Source organism: Heterocephalus glaber, unplaced genomic scaffold, assembly GCF_053883595.1.
Source record: "Heterocephalus glaber isolate CG9 unplaced genomic scaffold, H.glaber_assembly_v1.0 deba00000281, whole genome shotgun sequence".
In the NCBI taxonomy this organism is placed as follows: domain Eukaryota; kingdom Metazoa; phylum Chordata; class Mammalia; order Rodentia; family Bathyergidae; genus Heterocephalus; species Heterocephalus glaber.
In genome coordinates, this window is record NW_028258139.1 from 28,457,280 (window position 1) to 28,476,544 (window position 19,265).

Below are 19,265 nucleotides of genomic sequence, written 5' to 3' on the forward strand. Positions count from 1 at the left end.
ACCTGGGATTGAATTTAGGTCCTTGAGCTTGAAAGGCAGGCGGAGGAACCACCGAGCTAATCCCGGGCCCTATGGTAAAGCGTCTTTGTGAAATGCGGGGTTCCTAGACTGTGTCAGTCGGAATGTAGTCAGGCGACAGAAGTCGGATAGATGAGCAGAAAGGAAATAATGGAAAGAATTACTCAAGGTCCAGGGAAAGCCTCGATTTCTCCAGTCAGCGGACTCAAGGGAGGAAAAGAAAGGAAGACAGAATCCTCCGCCCCAGGCTGATTCGGACTTTGCCGGAGAGGCAGGCCTGGGCCCGGCTGACCGTGTGAACCGAGGCCAGGCCTGCAGGAAGCTGGCTGCCCCGGCAGGCCGGGCCCAGGGCGGCCCTCTGGGCTGCCTGTGAGACTGCAGTACTGCGGGGCGGCCGCCAGGCTTCGGGGAGTCCGCTGGAGGCCTGCAGAGCTCGCCTGGACCCGGTGTGCACGGGGAGGGACTCATCAGAACTCCTGCGGTTTGCAGGATGCACCAAGCCTCCGGGCCCCAGGCAGGGGGCGCTCCCGGAGCAGAGAGCAGCCCCCCGGAAGCCCAGGAGAGGTGCCTGCGCCAGCAGCGACCCTGCAAGAAGTGTCCATGGGGCCCAGCTCCGCTGCACTGCCACAGACAGGTTTTTGATTACCACGTTAGTCTTTGTTAATGTTTGACGATTGATTATGTTTAATTCCTTCCTATTCTAATCTGGAGCCTTAATCTTTTCCCGAGAGTTTGTCTGTTGCCACTAGGCTATCAGTGTTTTGGTGGAATGGCTTTCTAAATATTATTTTAGAGATAATATAAAATATTTTAAGAATTTTAAAGTATAGGATTTTTTTCTTGTACCTTATTTGCATTTATAGCAGAGGTTGTCATTGTTCACCAGAGAACACCTGTGCTTCGCTACATCTCTGGACTCGGTGGGTTACACTGGCCTACCCTAGAGAAAAACAACCAGAGCGTGACTTCCGGCCCAAGGAAGCCAGGACCAGTTCTTCCTCATCCTTCTTCTGCGGCAGCTGCTATGAACCACTGATCAAGGCTCCGTTGGTAAAAGTACAGCCGACAATGCAGCTTCCTTTCCCGATTACTTTTATGATCTTCAGAAAACAGTATAATGTTTGTGCATTGCTTTATTCATTTGTAAAATAAGAATGAATGATTTTCCATATCTCTAAGGATTAATTTATGCTTTTATATTATTCCTTTCCTTCTTGCAGTTTCTTCTCTTGTTTAATTTCTAGCATTTTAGGGAATATTTATCTCATTTATTTATAAATTTCTAGTCTTCTGATGAATACTTCTTGGTTATATAAATAAGTCCCGCAAATTTCTTCTTTAACTATTTTCCAGGAATTTTGACCTTATTCTTATGAATGCTTTTCTTCTGCTGTAATTCATTACTTTAATCTATGAGTTGCATATCTGTGTGTTCTTCTAGTTTATAGATATGTGGGACTTCTCTAAGGCTTTCCATTTGGTTTTGATTTCTAATTTTATTAAATAATAGGTGGGCATTCTGATTGCTTCTTCATAATTTATTGGGGCTTTTTGTGATTCAGCCCTTGAATCTTGTGAATATTTTGACTGTGCTTGGAAAAGAAAAAATATGCTCCCTGGGTATAAAATTATGTATCTTTGTATTCACAGGTATTAATTATCATATATATGAGGTTTTTATTTGTTTCTTTGAACTACTTGTTTTTTACTCAAATTCTTGAAAATCTCTTACTACAGCTACTGGCTTTGTTATTCGTAATTGTCGATTGCTGTCAGAGATTATGCATACATTTTTATGTGGTAATATATTCACTATATTATTCTTTCAATTCTTTTGTTCTTTTTACGGGTCCACACATAAGGTCACCATTTATTTCTAATGATTTTCTATTTAAATTTTATTTACTCTGAAATTAATGTTGCTGATCATATCAGTTTCAATCACATTGCCTTTTCCTTCTTCATTGTAAGTCTGTTGCACATAGGTTATGAATTCATGGGAAAAGAGTGCATACGTAACTACCATAAATTTCTGACTTATAAATGTATAAATCCCTGACTTATTTAATGAGGGTACAGGGGCTTAATGGGAACAAGGTCATTAAGGAGTGGCGTTAAGAACAGCAGCAGCATGTCTTGCATGGCGACTGTTTCATTACCTTCTTTCTAAGTGGGGCACTGCAGCCAGAGACACTTTGACCTTCCTCAGTTGAGTAAAATGCTAAATTTTTATTTCAACTTTGACTTTTTCAGTTGAGGCTTACAATACAATTCCAGAGGAGCTTACATTAGAATCCATTTGGCCTTAGCTTACAAGAGAACATGTAAACATACAGTTTTCTTCTTGATTCTTGACCTGAATTTAGCATCAGTTCAGAACTCAGCTGGCCCCACCTTAGCTGTGTGGAAATCTAGAACATGCTTTCTCCTGTGTGCGCAGAAAGGGGAGTTGGGTGTGTGAACACTTAGCATTGCCCCTGTCAGAATATCCAGTGGAAAGCTTTTCTTTTTTGATTGGCATATTTGACTCAGTTAAGTTTCTTGCAAATTTTACTTTTATTTGTAATCATTACTTACTTTTATATTTCTGACCTTTCAGTTATTTTTCTTTGATCTTATACTGCTTATGAATAACGTTTCTTCTCCAGTCCTTTACATTGTTTAGTTACTAAGTTATTCTCTTCCACTATGGATGATATATTTTTCATTCTCTGAAATCCTGAAACTCGATATTTCAGTTTTTTGTTGGAATATATTTTATTACTCAATCTGTTCAGATCTTTATTTCAACAATTATTTTTATATATATCATTTCTTTTCAAGTACTTTCTTACTGCAGTTCTTTTTCAGAATTACTTATTTCTCCTTGGCACTTTAAATATCTTTATTTCTCCCCTCAAGTATTTTAATGTAGATATTTACAATTCTGTTTCTCTTATGTCCATTTATTCTGCTTCATTAAGTATAAATTGTCCAGCATATTGCTTTTTTTAACTCACACACATCACTGTGGAAATGTCTGAGGTCATGGTTGGTGATGTGAATTGTAGGTCCTACTTCCACTTGTTCTGAGGGAATAGGCACAGTGAGGAGAGTGCTTGTGTGGGAAGAGCTTGGCGTCGCCATTTTAGGTCCGATGAGCTCCATTGTGTCACAGTAAATCCAACCTTTTCTCTGGGGAAAATTCTTCATTCCTTTTGAATGTCCACCCCCAAAGTTGACTTTCAATACTTAAATGTTTTTGGATACTAAGTAGAGAAATAAAGAAAAAAACTGGTAATTGAGTCAGATCCAAACACACTCAAAAATCAGTATTTATAGAGATCATACATCAGTGGATCAACAGTTTGGTTTGGACCGCGTCTCTGGCCTATGCTGAAGTTGCTTGTGTGTCTGTCAGACGGTGACTCTGCTTTTGTGGGTGCTTAGCTGCCAGCTAGAGAGCCTTAGCTTTGCCCTGCGTAGCACTGAAGCGATACCTGCCCCCAGGGCTCTGTGCATATTCTACTTGTTAATACCCCTTGTAAAAAGCAAGTCCCTGGCCAGTCCCAGAGTCAGAGTTGCAAGGTTACACAATAAATACTGTGTATATCAGGAGAAGTAAAAATATGAAGTTTGCATTTCTGCAATAAAGCTATCATAAATGGAGACAAATGCTTTTATATAAAAATATTAGATATTTATAGGGCCCATGGCATATATAACAGGCACTTTCTAGTATACTATTTGTTAGCTTTCCAGGTCTTCCCTTTATTAAACTTCCAGAACATTCTCACCTCTAGGAACTCCTCTATTTGCAAGCATTCGGATATTACTCAATCTTCCTTTAATTACAAAATTTATACTTTACACTTCTCTACTTCTAGATTAACAGCAGTCAGCACTTCAAAATTTGCTTAATATATTTGAGGTTATAATGCTTGGGTTGGCGCTCCAGTGGCTCAGTGGTATTGAGATATCAGGTAATATTGGTTATGCGGTAGATTGACAAGCTATCTAATGTAGTATTGTGAAATAAATATATTTTCTTCTTCTGAACAGTCCCAGGATAAATGTCTGCATATAAAGTTTACTTCCATTAGGCATTGCGCTTAATATTAGAAAAACTCTGATGTATGATGAAAAACATACCATGCACGTATGGAAGATTCCTTTGTGCAGAGGAAAATGGAATTCACAGAATTATAACAAAAGGAATGTCTCTATTTTCTTTAATTAATCAGTTAACTTATTCTCTTTGTAGCATGTGCTTGATAGATAATGATGTTAAATTATAAATGTTGGAGGTAGGGGTTGCCTATTACTGGAAACATTCAAGCAAAACTTTACCCTGATGAAGGAATACAAAAAATTAAGCTACAAAATTTCTAAATTTCTTTTTACTTTAAATCCATAATTAATTCAAGTTATACTCTTCCCTATTTCAAAGGCATGGATATTATTATACCCCAGTAGTTTTACAGATGGCATACAGTTAAGCTATCTTATAATTCCAGTAGAATTAAGGCATATGTACTTTTTCATTGTCATAAATCAAATTCAGGGGCTAGATTTTCTGACTTCATTGTCTTACAAATGACTTTGATACAGAGGTACCTTTGTTGTGATAAATAAAACCTGCAGGTAAAATACTGACTTTCCTTTAGATATTTTCTTTATAGAGTAGAAAAATTTCCCTGCCTTCCACTAAATCTAATGTGGCAGGTTGACATTATTTCTACAGGGCAGTAAATATTATTTACATGAAAGAGAAGAACAGGGTAGGCAAGTTTTTAAAAATTAATTTAATTCAGTTCCTTAGTTAAATAATTACTTAAGGAGTTCTAAGGCAGATACGGTAATGAGAACAAGAAAAACAAATTCAAAATCTGTTCTTGTACTTAAGGATCTTAAAACTGTATGAAAGATATATGGAGACAACACCATAGTATTGGGGAAAAGTCACATTAGTTATACAAGTAGGATAATGGGAGTAGAGAAGGGGACCCACAATGCTCAGGGAAAGCTTCTTGGAACAAATAAAATTTGAACCAACTGAGGAGCAATGAGTAGGATTAGAGATAGAATATGTGTACAAAATATTATGAACCACTTATTCTATAGAAACATATTTGGTCTTATGTGAAAATTTGTCAAATATTGGGCCACAAAGCAGTTTTAAACCAATTTTAAAGAATTAATACCTAATACATTATATGATATAATTAGGTTAGTCTCAGTACAAAAAAACTTAGGAAATTTTCATATGCTCGGAAGTTTAAAAAAACAATTGTTGAATGACTCATGTCAATGAAAAATCAAAAGGAGAATTAAAAATAATTAGAATTGGATAATAATGAAAGTTATATATACCCAAACTTGTGGGTTGCAACTAAAACAGTATTTGGAACGAAATGCGTATCTTCCAATTTTATTATTAGAAATGGAAAAATGCTGAATTAAATAAGTGGTAATCCAAATAAAGCAAATGAGAAATCAATATTACTCTAAAAGAAGCAAAATAAAAATAACAGTGGAAAGTCTCAACAGACAGAAAAGGTCCTTCTTAAGGTCAGTAGGTTGAATAATGCTTTCCTCTCAAGTATATTCATGTGCGAATTCTTGGGATACATAAATGTTATACCACTTAGCAAAAGACACTTTGCAGATATAAGTATATTCATACTTTTGAGCATTAGAGATTATCCTGAACTCTCTAGTTGTAATCAAATGTAATCACAGGGTTCTATATGTAAAAAATGAAGTCAAAGGCATGAGAAAACAATGTGATAACAGCACCAGATTGGTATGATATTGCTGCAAACCAACTGTGATGGTTAATTTCTTGTGTCAAATGAATGGGCCATCCAGTGTGTAGACGTTTGTTCAGAAGTTACTCTGGTGTATCTGTGAAGGTGTTTCTAAATGAGGTTAACACTTGAATCATTGTAGTGTGTAAAACAGATGACCTCCCCCAATATGGGGGGACCTCTTCCAATCAGTTGGAAACCTGAAGAGATCAAAAAGCCTGAATAAGAGAGAACTTATCCTTTCTGACTATTTGAGCTTGGATATTGGTCTTTTCTTGCCTTAGGACTCAAACGGAAACAGGGAGTGCTTGGAGGTGTTGCTACTGCTAGCTTCCTCATTAGAATTTACATCATTGACTCTCTAGGTTAAACTCTCCTCAGTTCCCAAGTTGTAGACTCAGATCCTGGGACATCTTGGTCTCCACGATCTATGCACGTCCATATATATTTTAATTCCACTCCCCCCCGACCCCCCGGAGTCTGTGTCTCTTCAGAATCCTGATGGCTGCTTTCCAAAGGGTGATACAGTACTACTACACCTGAAAGAGTCAAGGGGTGAATTCTCCCCTAGACTCTTCAGAAGCAACGTAGCTTTGCTGATACCTTGATTGCATCCTGTGAGTGTCCTTTCAGACTCTTGATTTCTAGAACTGTTAAGAGAAGAAACTAATGTCCTTGATTTGTGGTATTGAGCTACAGAAGTATAGGAAACTAATAAAACTAAGAAAATGCACAACGCTGTGACAAAATTGGTCATGGAAATATGAAGAAGAAAGAAATATGTGATGACCCATTATAAAATTTGTGAATGACAAAGAAATAAGAATGAAAAAAATAGGAAATGACTAAAGATAATGTAGGTATTAACATATAATCAACAGACATTATGAACAGCTTTGTAATAACAAATTTAAAATTTTTGGTGAGACAAAATTTCCTGGAAAATATTATGAATAAAGAAATAGCAAACTTGAAAAGTGATATAACCTTTAGAGTTATTGAAAAAAAAGACTAAAACTTTTACAAAAAGATCTACTGATTGTTCAAGAAAACGTTTTGATCCTATGTAACCTATTCCTAAGCATAGAAAAGAAAGAATATTATTTGGTGCAGTCAGTGAAATTATCATAACGTAAATACCAGACCCTTTCAAATGCAGTGTAGCAAGGGAAAATTACAGTTCATTCTAACTCTCAAACATAAATGTGAAATTATAAGTAAAATATTAGTAACTGAATCCTAAAATCCATTAAAGGAAAATACATCATGATCAAAATGGGCTAATTCCAAAGAATAAAAGTTGGATTTACATTAGAAAATCAGTATAAAACTTATAGGTGACAAATAAATTACAACAGCTCATCATCAGATGTAGAAAATTTATTGTATATAATTCTGTACTTATTCATTTACCAAAAAAGTAATGGAAGGGCCTTTCAATAAGCTGATATAGGGCACTTAAAAGAACACTTAAAATATCATATATAATACTGGAGTTAAAATAGCTTCCTTTAAATCAAGAATAAGACAAGTAGAGCTATAATCATTCTTTCTATTTAAAAATTTCCTGGAAACCATAACTGATGTAGTACAGCTAGAATACCATAATTTATAAGAATTGAAAAAGAAGAAATAAATCTGTCATTCTGATAAGACTGGCTGTGGAAAATACGAACAACAATTATTACAATTATAAGACAATTCAGCAAGAATTTGCTAGATACAAAATCTATGTAAAACCAATTACAGTTATACAAGAGTACCAAGTAGAGGGCCGGGGATTTAGCTCAGTGGTGCCTCTGCCTGCCTCGCAAGCACAAGGACCCAAGTTCAATCCCCGGTATCAAAAAAAGAAAAAAAAAAAAAAAGAAGACTACCAAGTAGAAAAAGTTTACATATCATTCAGAAAAGTGTCATGCAAAGAACAATGTGGCTAGGAATAATTCTAACAAAATAGATAAAACATCTTTAAAGAGATAATTATAAAACTTTATTAAGAACATTAAAATATTTCTTAATAAATAGATTATAGGCTGGAAGACTCTTGTCTTAAAGTTGATTATTATTTTCAAATCTTTCTATCAATTCAGAATAATTCCAATAAGTGATATATATATATATAATTTTTGTACCTGTTTATAATAGTAGCCTACCTCTTTTCCCTAGTTTTATATCCCACTTTGTCAAATAATAAGCATAACATAATTTATAAAAATTTCTTAAGAAATGACAAGATTTTAAGTATATCTTTGAGAAGAGTTTATTAAAATATACGTACACTTAAAGTATCTTAAACATATGTTTTAAAATTTGAGAGAAAAATAAGCATTTATCCTTCAGGAAGGTATGAACGAGTTCCATAGTAAAGCACGGGTCTTAAAGCACTTCCCACTGAAAGCCACTCAGCGTGGATCTCCCACACCCCACGTCTCTCTGACGAGAGCGGAGCTGACTTGGAAGAACCACACACAGACGGTGAGATAACAGCTGTTTCCTTGTGTAGCTTGAAGACTTGCTGCAAGTCACTGTGCACTTGGTGAGGGGTGAGGAGCCAGCCCAGGCAGAGTCAGGGCTAATCCCGTTAAGGAAGTGCCTGAGACACTGTGGGACAGCCTCTCTATCAGCTCCAGGTGTAGCTTGTGGAAGAAAACAAAGGCAAATTTTGCACTCTGTGTGGTACAAGTAATTTCTCTCAAAATCACTTATCTTGACATTATGAAACGAGTTAATATTCAGAATAGGGCACAATTTAACCCCCAACTATGATTCGTTTTTTCTAATATCTCAGAAAAGGGGAAGTTAAAGAATAGATAGGGTAATTTCTTTTTAAAAGAATAAGAACTTGCTTTATCAGACAAAAATATACAAAAGTACAATAATAATTGTACCAAATAATGCATTGCAATAAAATAAAACTTGAAAATGGAAGAGAATCACTAGCTTAGAGAGTAATTTTCAATCTTATTTATGAAACAGTGGCTATGACTAGAAATGACATACTTTGTAGTTAATTCATAATGTTCAAACTACTAAGGAAAATGATGAAATTTAATTTTTACTTCATATAATACATAAGACTTAAGAGCAAATGGAATGACATTTTTGAATAAACAGCCAAAAGCTTTCTTAAAGCTTTCAGAAGGCAATGATTTCCTAACTTTACTAAGGTAGGAGTTCTTTAAGACATAAAAGGAGCTCAAAATGTGAAAGATAAATTAGATTGACAACCCTAAAATGAGAGCATGTCTTTATTAAAGCACATTTTAAACACGATTCAGGACAGGCCACATTATATATCATCAGAATTCAAAACATTTAAAGGTCTCCTACAGATTAAAATAAATACCCACTTGTAGAAAATCAAGCCCAAGACTTGTCTGGCATTTTGTAGAAGAGGCAACCTAAATGATGAACAGACAGGCGAAAAGATGTTCCTCTCTGCAAACTTATGTATTGACAAAAATGAAGAGAATAAAAGGCCTAACTAACTATATGACACAATGGTGAAAATACAGAGCTGTGAGAACATTCATACTCTGATAGATAGAGGGAGTATATATTGGTCAATTTGCACAACACACCACAAATGAACTAGCAAATCTATTCCTAGATGTATACCTCAGAGAAACATTTCACACGTGTGCAGTGGGTATAGACAAGAATTTTGTAGCAGCAATGTCATTTGTAGCAAAAATATTGGCAGTGGCCCAGATTCAATCATGGAGGTGATAAATATATTGAGATGAATTTATAAAACTGTTTACTATAAGATGGTGATAACAGATGCACTTCAGCTACAGAAAACAATGAGCTCATCTCAGGAAAATAATAGTGTGAGACTCCAGGTGACATGCCTTCCTAAGCAATAGTTGCTGTTTAAGGACGCAAATATATATGCTCAAATTCAGAGAAAAGCAAGTGAATTATAAACATACAACTTAGGGTTGTAATTATTTTCAGGAGAGAACAGAAAAGCACATGGAAAAAAACCAGGAAATTTCTGTTAAAGACAATGTTCTTTTTTTAAGTTAATGATTAGGTTCATGGCTGTTTGCTTTCTTGTTAATAGTTAGACTTTTCTTTGTTTTTATAAATATTGTAAAGAGTAAATGGGAGTTACTTGGGATAGATGGGCTAAGGGAGGAGGATCAACAAAGCCACAGAAGTGGCCAACAGCCCAATGCTTGGGGAAAAATAGAAACAGGGAAGTGTTAACAGAGCACACATAATGAGAGGGGTGGGAATGAGAGGCGAGGCTGGGGAGACAAACTTAGTCAGAGAGGGAATTCTAAACAAGGAGAGCTTGTATTTTCTCTGTCAAATGATGAAAACTCTCATGAAAGGCTTTGGAATGGAGAATGACTTAGTCATGATACACTATAACTCAAGTACCATTGTAGAGACAGAGTGGAGATATGGTTCTCAACTGTGGCTATACAATGGCATCACAGAAGGAGCTCTTCAGAAACACAGGGCCAAGATTCCACCCTTAGGTGCTCTGATACAATTCATTAGACATGGATTTGGGGCCAGACAATGGATTTGACAGGAACCATAAGGATGGTATTGTAAGAGGCAGATTTCTAAGATGGCTTCCAACAATTTCTGCCTCCTTGTATTCCTGTTCTTTGGGATCCCCTCTCCTGGAGAGTGAGCTGGACATAATGACTTGTTTCTAATGAATAAGATAGAGGAAAGGTTATGGAATGTCATTTTTAAGGTCTTATGATGAAAAACAATGACTTCTATTGAGTTCTCTCTCTCTCTTTCTCTCCCTCTCTCCCTCCCTATTTCTTTCTCTCCCTCCCTCTCTCTTCTCCATCTTTATGAGCTTCACTCATTCTTATAGAGCCAGCTGTCATGTTGTGAGCTGCCCTACTCAAACTCGCATGTGTCAAGGAACTAGAAAGGCCTAGGTCCATGGCCCAAGGAATCTGGATTCTGTCTATAACAATAGGCATGAGCTTGAAAGTAGGTCTGGTGGCAGAAGGGAGATGACACAGCCGCCTGGACAACTTGGTCATGACCTGTGAGTGACTGTAAATCAGAGGACACAGGTAAGTCACACACAAATTCCTCACCCAGAAAACTGTCAGATGGCAACAGTCATTGAAGTCACTACATGTATGGTAATATGTTTTACAGAAATGGACATTTGATAGAATGACAGTGATTGTGGTTGGCAGAACAATAGCCCCTCAAAGATGTCTATGTTCTAATGCTTGAGAATCTCTGAAAATGTCATTATATGGTGAGGGGACATTGAATTTACAAATCAGCTGACTCTGCAAGGGGGAGATTGTGCCAACGAGTCCAATACAATTGCAGGGTCCTTATAAAATAAAGAGGGAAGCAGGAGGAGCAACATCTGAGAAATGCGGTAAAATATTGCTGGCTGTGAAGATATCACAAGGAGACACAGACGAGAAAATGCAGGGAGCCTCAGGAAACTGGAAAAGTTGAGGAAGCTGATCCTTGCTCTGGCAGGAACCTGGTCCTGGTAACACCTTTATTTTAGCCCAGTGAGACCTACTTTGGGCTTTTGACCTTAAGAACTGTAATGTAGTATATTTGTTTTGTTTTAAACCAGTACATTTGTCATAATTTGTTACAGCAGCAATAGGAAATTGTGTGGTGATAGTAATGCCAATGCTAATAGCTTTCATAACCTTTAAAAGGGCACAAATAACATCACCATTTATTCAATGCTTACTATGTGTCTAGAAATATATTGTAGAATCTTATGGATGATACATCACAGAATGTCCAAACAACCCTATGATGTAGATTCTATTGCCGGTCTTATTTTGCAGACAAATCAGAAATAGTTGTATTGCTCATGTTACACAGGAAACGAAATCCACACACTTTAAACATTTTTGCCATTTTGCCACGTTATCTTCTGAAGACCTCCAAATTGATTCTCCTGGGAGGTGTGAGAGATAGAAAGCAGGAAACAGAGCAGGCTTCTATCCAATTTCCTTTGTATGCAGAGGGCCTGAAAGTAATCACCCAGAACTGCTTTTTGCAAATGAGTACAGTTGCTTTCATAATAGGCATGCAGGAGGTCACACAGTTATTTTGATAATACTATCATTTCCAAAAGTACTTTTTAAATTGCCTCACTTCAGTAATCATCATCAGACCCTATAGCATATTGCTGGAAATATTCTCACATAGGCAATTATTAATCCTCTAAGAGTCATTTTAATTTTTAGAAATAGCCAACATTCTTTCAGAGTTAAATTGAGGAAGGTGATTTCTGATTGTGAATGTCTGAGAAAATAATAACAATAGCTAAAACGTGTTGATTCCTGACAGTGGTAATATATTTAAAACTTTATGAATCCTTGTTATCTCCACATTGAAGACAAATGTGACAGTTAAGATTAATTTTAACTTGTTTGGCTGAGAGTTGCCTCAGGGATTAGTAAAGAGCACACTTCCTGGTGTGGCTGGGTGGAGTGGTAGATGTGTGACAGTAGGTGCTACCTCTGGCCCTAGGCCCTACCTTTCTGATGCTGTTCCCCTTGCTGTGCTTCCTGGTCATCATGAATTGGACAGCTTTACTGCGTCACACTCTCCCATGATGTTTGTGCTTTGGAGCCAGCTGACCATGGATTGAATCCTCTGAAACTATGAGCCCCATTTAAACATCTCCTCCTTTAAATTATAGGTGTTAGGAATTATGTTCCAGTGATCAAAAGTTGACTAATGAAACAGGGAAACTGACAGAGAGACTAAGTATCTTGTCCATGATCTGACACTAATAAGTTGAGAGCAACAGGCTGTGAGTCCTGCATTCAAAGCTATTGCTGTATGCTGTCTTCCAGAATGTTCTCTGAGTTTCCTGCATTTAATGCTGCTATGATACATAGTAATTATAAGATTATTTTGTAGAAGATTGGCTATCATTAGCTTCACTCTAACTTTGACCAAACATTAATAGATCACCTTTCTTCAAAGCTCTCCAAGAAAACTAATTTCATTGGATGTATGAATACAGAGCTTTGTGGAGATATGATGCTTTACACCGAATCTGTAACATGCTATTTATTTTCTTTCAAGTTTTAATATCTCTAAAATTAAAATGCACCTTCATGTCACTGTCAGCTAAGTGGCATCTTTGATATACTGTGTTTCCTACACAAATATATCTACATTTTCAGAATAATCTTCAGTGGCTTGGATTAAAATCATGAAGAAAGTCAGGGACCACACTTTAAAATCAGCATCATCAGTATTCCTCATGGCACAGATAATGATACTGATGAATGAGTGTGGATATCATCTCACACAAAAATGATTCATAAGAGTTGAGATCTATTTATAAAGTCTTACAAATACCTAAAATGACTTCAAAAAAATTACTCAAGAATAGCATATAATATTTATCTAAATGATTCTAAAATATTTTTTCTAAAATACAAAAAGTATTTTTGGTATTAAGAAAGCATTGAATTTCAGCTAAATTGATAGGTATTTTCTTTTCTTAAAGATATAAAAGTTGTGGGGCCGGGGATTTAGCTCAGTGGTTTCACTGCCTGCTACGCAAGCACAAAGACCCAAGTTCGATCCCAGGTACCAAAAAAAAAAAAAAAAAAGATATAAAAGTTGTGCATCTTATAATGTATTATCTTAGATTTGATGAAATAAAGCAAGTTGGGTTAGTATTGGTTTACAATGTTAAGTAATTTGTTACAGGGCTTCTTAAGATTTGAATCTGCTAATGTACTTGAAATAAAATAAGAGCATTAATAGATTGTCTTAAATTTGATTGACCACAGTAGTGTATTTCATCAGATAGGTATAGAGTCAACTACTCAATAAATTAAATTTTGATAGGTACTCAGCTAATTATCAAAATTTTGTGAAAAGAAAGACAATCTTCAAATAGTTTCTATTATTTGCAAAATTCTCTGAAGATAACACCAAGCCAAAAGTCCCTACAACATTTTAAGTAATGAGAACATGATGAAGTATGTAGTGTTATTCTAAAGTGTTTGTTTGAAAAAAACAATCAAAATCAATAAATTCTACAATTCTTAATCCAAGTCAGCATCTCTCCTTATCTGCTCTCTCTAGCTCCCTGCGATTAACACCTGTCGCTGAATGTTGACGAATGTTTATGGTGGACATTTTCCAGTAGGCTGCAGCTCCTTAGAAAGAAGATTCTCGTCCTTGCTTCCAAAATACCCAAGACAGAGGTCTCATGTGATGATTCCATAAATTCTTATAGGAGAGGAGAAGAGAAGTAAACCCATGAGAGAGATAATTTGCCTATAATAAACATTGTTATGTTAATATGTTTGTGATCTAATGATCCCTTTCTGGTTTCTGAAAGATGGAATAGGGAATTGGACATTAAATATTTCTAATCTTTCCAACAAGCACTTAAATGTCATCACACTATAAATTTCTCTTCCTTGTCCTCAATCCTGAGGGTTAAATACTAGGTTTATTTAGTGTCTTCAGGCAGATGATACCAAATTGGATTTCACCCTAACCAGCCCATGTAATCACCACACACTACTTGGGAATTCCAGTGATGGAGAATAAATGAAACAGCTCCCCTGCACCTCAGCCAGGAGAAGTTTGCAGGGGCTTAGTTCACATTCTATGGAGGATTTCAGTTTGTGCCAGTTATTTCCAGATGCACTCTTCTAAATGTCACAAAACCTACCCCTTCTCTAGACTAATAAGAAAGAAATCAGTCTCATTTAATAGATATAGCTCCAAATTGAAGCATATTTGCTTATTCATTCACTTACTCACTTACTGATAAGTCTAAAATTAATATTGAGGCTCTGTGTCCTACCTGTGGAGTCTTTCCAGAGCACTGACCACCTGTCATCAGGATAACACTCACTGATATATAGTCGCCATGACTCTGGTTTGCCACAGCCTCAGTAATGTCTTGACTCATTTACCATCTTCCGGGTTGTCTAGAAACATAGGAGCCATTTCTGATTCTTCCCTCTTTTTCACACCATACTTCAGCACACTTAAGTGCATGAATATGCATGTATGTGCCCACTCCTACAATCTGTCAGGAAGCCCTGATGAATCTTAAACTTCTCCAATCTATCTTTATCTTTGTGTTCCCATGCCATGCTGTGTTTGGGATTTGCTCATCTTTTATCCAGATTACCTCAACAGCATTCTAACTTCCTTTTAAACCCTCTGTCTCCCTAATCCATTCTGCATAGTACCACTAGAATAAATTTATTTCTTCTAAGAAAAAATAGACATGAGCTTCATGTTCCCAGCTCAAAAAAATATTTAACGACACTCTGCTTTCTCTCAGAATAAAGTGGAAGATTCCCAGCTTCCATTTAGAATGTAGAAAGTTGGAAAGAGCACAGTTCTCACTTTTACAACTAAAAAAGCTGAATAATTAGTAAAATCACAACTTTTCTTGAAGACAAGATTATAGGACAAACACTCACTACAAAAACCTCAGGAATGAGGGGTCCCTCCAAGAAATAAGAGAATACAAGTGTTTTCGGCAGATACCAGATGCCAGGCAAATTGGTTAGACATCAGCAAAAAAGTTAACACATTGCTGAATGTGGGTTCACTTAAGACTACAGGGGACCTGGGAGCCACTAACACAAAGGGTATTTGGACCCATTCACAAGCTCTCCTCCAAAGACCTCCATCTGGTCCTTCCAGAAAGTCTAGGGCAATGGTGAGGGTGTGGATAAAGTAAGCCCATGGCACAGGCTTGGAGGAAGGAGCAGCAGCTGTGAGGGAAAGGCCCAAAGGCCTCTTTGGATCATTGTCCTCTCTTTCCCATATGGAACAAAATCATAATGCACTCAGGGAAAGGGTTCAAAGCTTATTACCTTAGAACCCACACCAACCCACTGAAGCCGGAGGAAGAAAACAGAAAAATTTCCAAGTGAGACAGGAATGCCTCCTGCAGCTAAAACATTAAAGATTCTCTGCCATGGGAAAATGTTTGGGATCTCTACTTATCCTTCCCTGAGTAGCAGATAAAGCTAAAGAGAAGTCTCCATGCCTGAGCTCCAGGGTCAGAGTGTTGCCTCGGAATGAGACAGAACTACAGTGAAGACAAAACCTGCAGCACACACACTGTGTAGCACCAGGGAGGTCAGGAGAATAGGAGAATAAAGAAGACCTCATGCACTGAGTTGTAGAGGAAAAGGAAAGACTACAGCTCAAGAGGCAGCAGTTACTTAGAAAATCCTCTGCAGAATCAGCCCTAGCCCCAAGCACAAAACATCTAGAGGAAAGTGAAGCTCATGGTGTACTAAATATAACCTTAGCATCACTCAAGCTCAAGTGCACTCATAATATCCCCCTCCTAGTGCTAAGCAAAAATAGTTGTCTATTTCCAGGTATAAAATTACTTCTTTTCAAGGCTGTTGTGCTATATAAAATGTATATATTTTCAATCAAAACGATAAAACACATAAAGAAACAAGAAAAAAATCAAACATTTCTCAAGAGACAAAGCAATCAATCGATAGAAACAAACTCATATGGAACATAAGATGTTGTAGACATAGGAGAAAATCTACGTGACCTTCTGTGTGACAATAAGTTTTGAAATGTGGCCCTGAAAATAACAAGTCCAAAGTGAAAAAAAATGATAAATTAGACTTCATAAAAATTAAAAATATTTGTTCTAGGAAAGTTGTTTTTAAGAGGTTGAAAAGACTAGCCACAGACTGGAAGAAAATATTTTCAAATCACATAATTGATAAAAGGCATTATATAAATGCAGAATATATAAAGAACTAAAAACTCAACAATGAGAAGCTAGTCAACCCAATTAAAAATGGAAAAATATATGAACATATACTTCTCTGAAGATGATACTAAATGAACAATAAGCAAATGAAAAGACACTCATCATTAGTTAACAGAGAATGCAAATCAAACTGCAAGGGTATTCCGTGAACAATAGATTCACATTTTAAAATGTCTAAGGAGGAGTTGATGATACACAACACTGCCAAGGAGACAGACCAGTACATATTGTCATTCATTCATTGGGAAAATGAAAAATACTACAGGCACTTTAGAAAACGTTTTTCAGTTTCTTATATGATCATAAATATACATTTATCACATGAGTCAGTGATTCCACTCCTCAATATTTAAAGGGAATAAAGACCTTAATTTCCAGCAAAAACATATAAATAATTGTTGTAAATGTCATAGCAGCTTCGTAATTGTGATTAAGAACTAGAAACAACCAAAATATTCTTCAATTGTTGAATGGATAAAATACAAATAATAGTTTGGCATATCCAGACAGTGGAATACTTCTCAGTAATAAAAATGAAAGAGATACTAATTTAGATAACATAATATATCTTCAATGGATTTTGCTCCGTGAAACAATCTGAATTCATATGTTATAGTTCCTTTCACATGGAATTTTTGAAAAGATAAAACTGTAGAGACAGAGACCATTGTTTGACATGAGTTGAGTGATGGTTATATTACAAAGGAGACACAAGAGCAATATTTTAAGGGAATGAGATTTTTACACATGAGATTATGGTAGAAAACACGTAATTCTGTGCATCTATTAAAACCCAATGAACAGTGTACAACAAAGGAAACTTAAATATGTAGAAATTAATGAAACTTTCCCCAGAATATCAGAGGATCCTAAGATCAAATGCAGACTAAAATAAATAAATTTAACTTTATTACAAATGTATGACATAGTCTTGCTGAAGAAAATGAGAGGAAAGAAGAACTGGTCTAGGTATGCTTGGAAAACAATATTTTGACTTGATATTGAAAAGCTAAAGACAATGATAAAAGTATGTGAATACTGTACTCTAGTAATAGATTTATTTTTCACAGGGATAAAGTTTAGCAATTCTGAACCTGCTTTACTAAGCTAAGGTATGAATAAATAAATAAGCTATAGATAATAAGTTCCAGATTTCCCATTATCAGAAAAGAAGTTATAAATGAGTAGGTGTAGGAGAACAGAGACGGATGCTTCAGTGGACACTGGGTATGAGAGATGGATTACCAGTGTGGATTCATGTTTGTTATTTATCTTTTAATCTTTCTATCATGTGTTTATCTTTTACATTTTTAAGTAATGAATACAAAATACAGATCTATAGTGGGTTTGTACATGTAACTATTTCCCAGCTCTGTTGGTACTGCACTTGATCTTAGCCAGCAGGTCGAGAAGTGATGGCCACTCCGTTGGTGCAGACCCTGTGTGAGTGACAAGCCAGTGACTACGAGTACACAAGTCCCCACGTCTAGCACCATTCTTCAGCAAAACAAGCAAAGCTCCTCGCAGAAATGGCTGATTCTAGGAATGGGAGCAATAAAACACAAGGTGAGCCTGGAGAATATTTTAATTCCATTAAGTATGGAAATGCTAAAAAAGAGGGAGAAAAAAAGAAAAGGAAAAGATAGGATAATCAGATTATGGTGAAGGAAAACAGGTGTCATTTTAAATACAGCCAAAGGCCGAATCTGAAGCAATTTGAGCAACATTGTAACAGTGACAGCACTGGAATAGAGACCAATGAATAAAATAAATATTCAGGAAGCCATACTGATAGAAATGATTAAATAAATAGATGCAAGGGTGGGAAACTCTTCCTCATAGAACAATTTCAATTAGAAAATGTGGAAGAAGAAAATTGAAAATCACCATTCACAGATTACAGTAACAATTGCTGCTGATAATATGTGTGATTGCGTGCTAAAATTAGCAGGTAGAATATTAAAAAAAAAAAAGTATGTCCCTCCAAATTTACTAATTTCTCTCCTCTCTCATGGTTTTAACAAATGACATCATTTTTTAATAACATTCCTTTAGAAGTTAATATATACTTTGCTTTTGACTATAGTCTATAAATAATGACTCACCTGAACAAATAGAGTCTGGCAATGGAAAAATAGCCACTTTCCAATGGGAGACCTTGGGGCTATTACCTTTATCAAGTGATCAAAGTTTATATCATCAGTACGAAGTCATGTTGATAGCATGGGTCCTTTGATATGGTGGAATTACAAGAACACATCCTCTTTGTGATATTCCTTCTCAACATCTATAACCTGAGTCAGTTCAGGACAAGGCATCGGGTAAATCCAGTTTGAGCTATATATGACAAAACCTTTTTATAAGTGTCAAAGTCATAGGAAAATTGAGAAACAGATTGAAGGAGACTATCGAGTCATAACTAATGCAATGTGGTATCCTGCTTGCATTCCAGAACAAAAAGAACCATTAGTGAGAAAATGGGGCAAATTTGTATAAAGTTTATGCATTCATTAGTTAGTGGTACTTCACCAATATTAGTATCTCACTTTTGATAATTACACTATTGCTTTGTAAGGTAAGAACATTAGGGGAAGCTAGGTAAAGAATATATGTGAATACTATACTATCTCCAACTCTGCTGTCAATTTAGCATTATTTAAAGAAAAGACGCTAGCAAA

At 36.1% G+C, this 19,265-nt stretch overlaps 1 long non-coding RNA gene across 5 annotated transcripts; it reads left to right on the plus strand.

The window, feature by feature from the left end:
• The first annotated feature begins 468 nt into the window (after positions 1-468).
• LOC101724367 (uncharacterized) lies at positions 469-19,064 on the plus strand. Of its 5 annotated transcripts, none has more exons than XR_015441494.1 (4): positions 469-667; positions 905-1,068; positions 8,148-10,864; positions 13,893-19,052. It is a non-coding gene; the product is annotated as an uncharacterized LOC101724367 (long non-coding RNA). The 5 variants fall into 5 exon arrangements; XR_015441517.1 differs by having other exon boundaries at positions 469-652; XR_015441504.1 differs by having other exon boundaries at positions 491-667; positions 905-1,137; positions 10,657-10,864; positions 13,893-19,064.
• Positions 19,065-19,265: the final 201 nt, after the last annotated feature.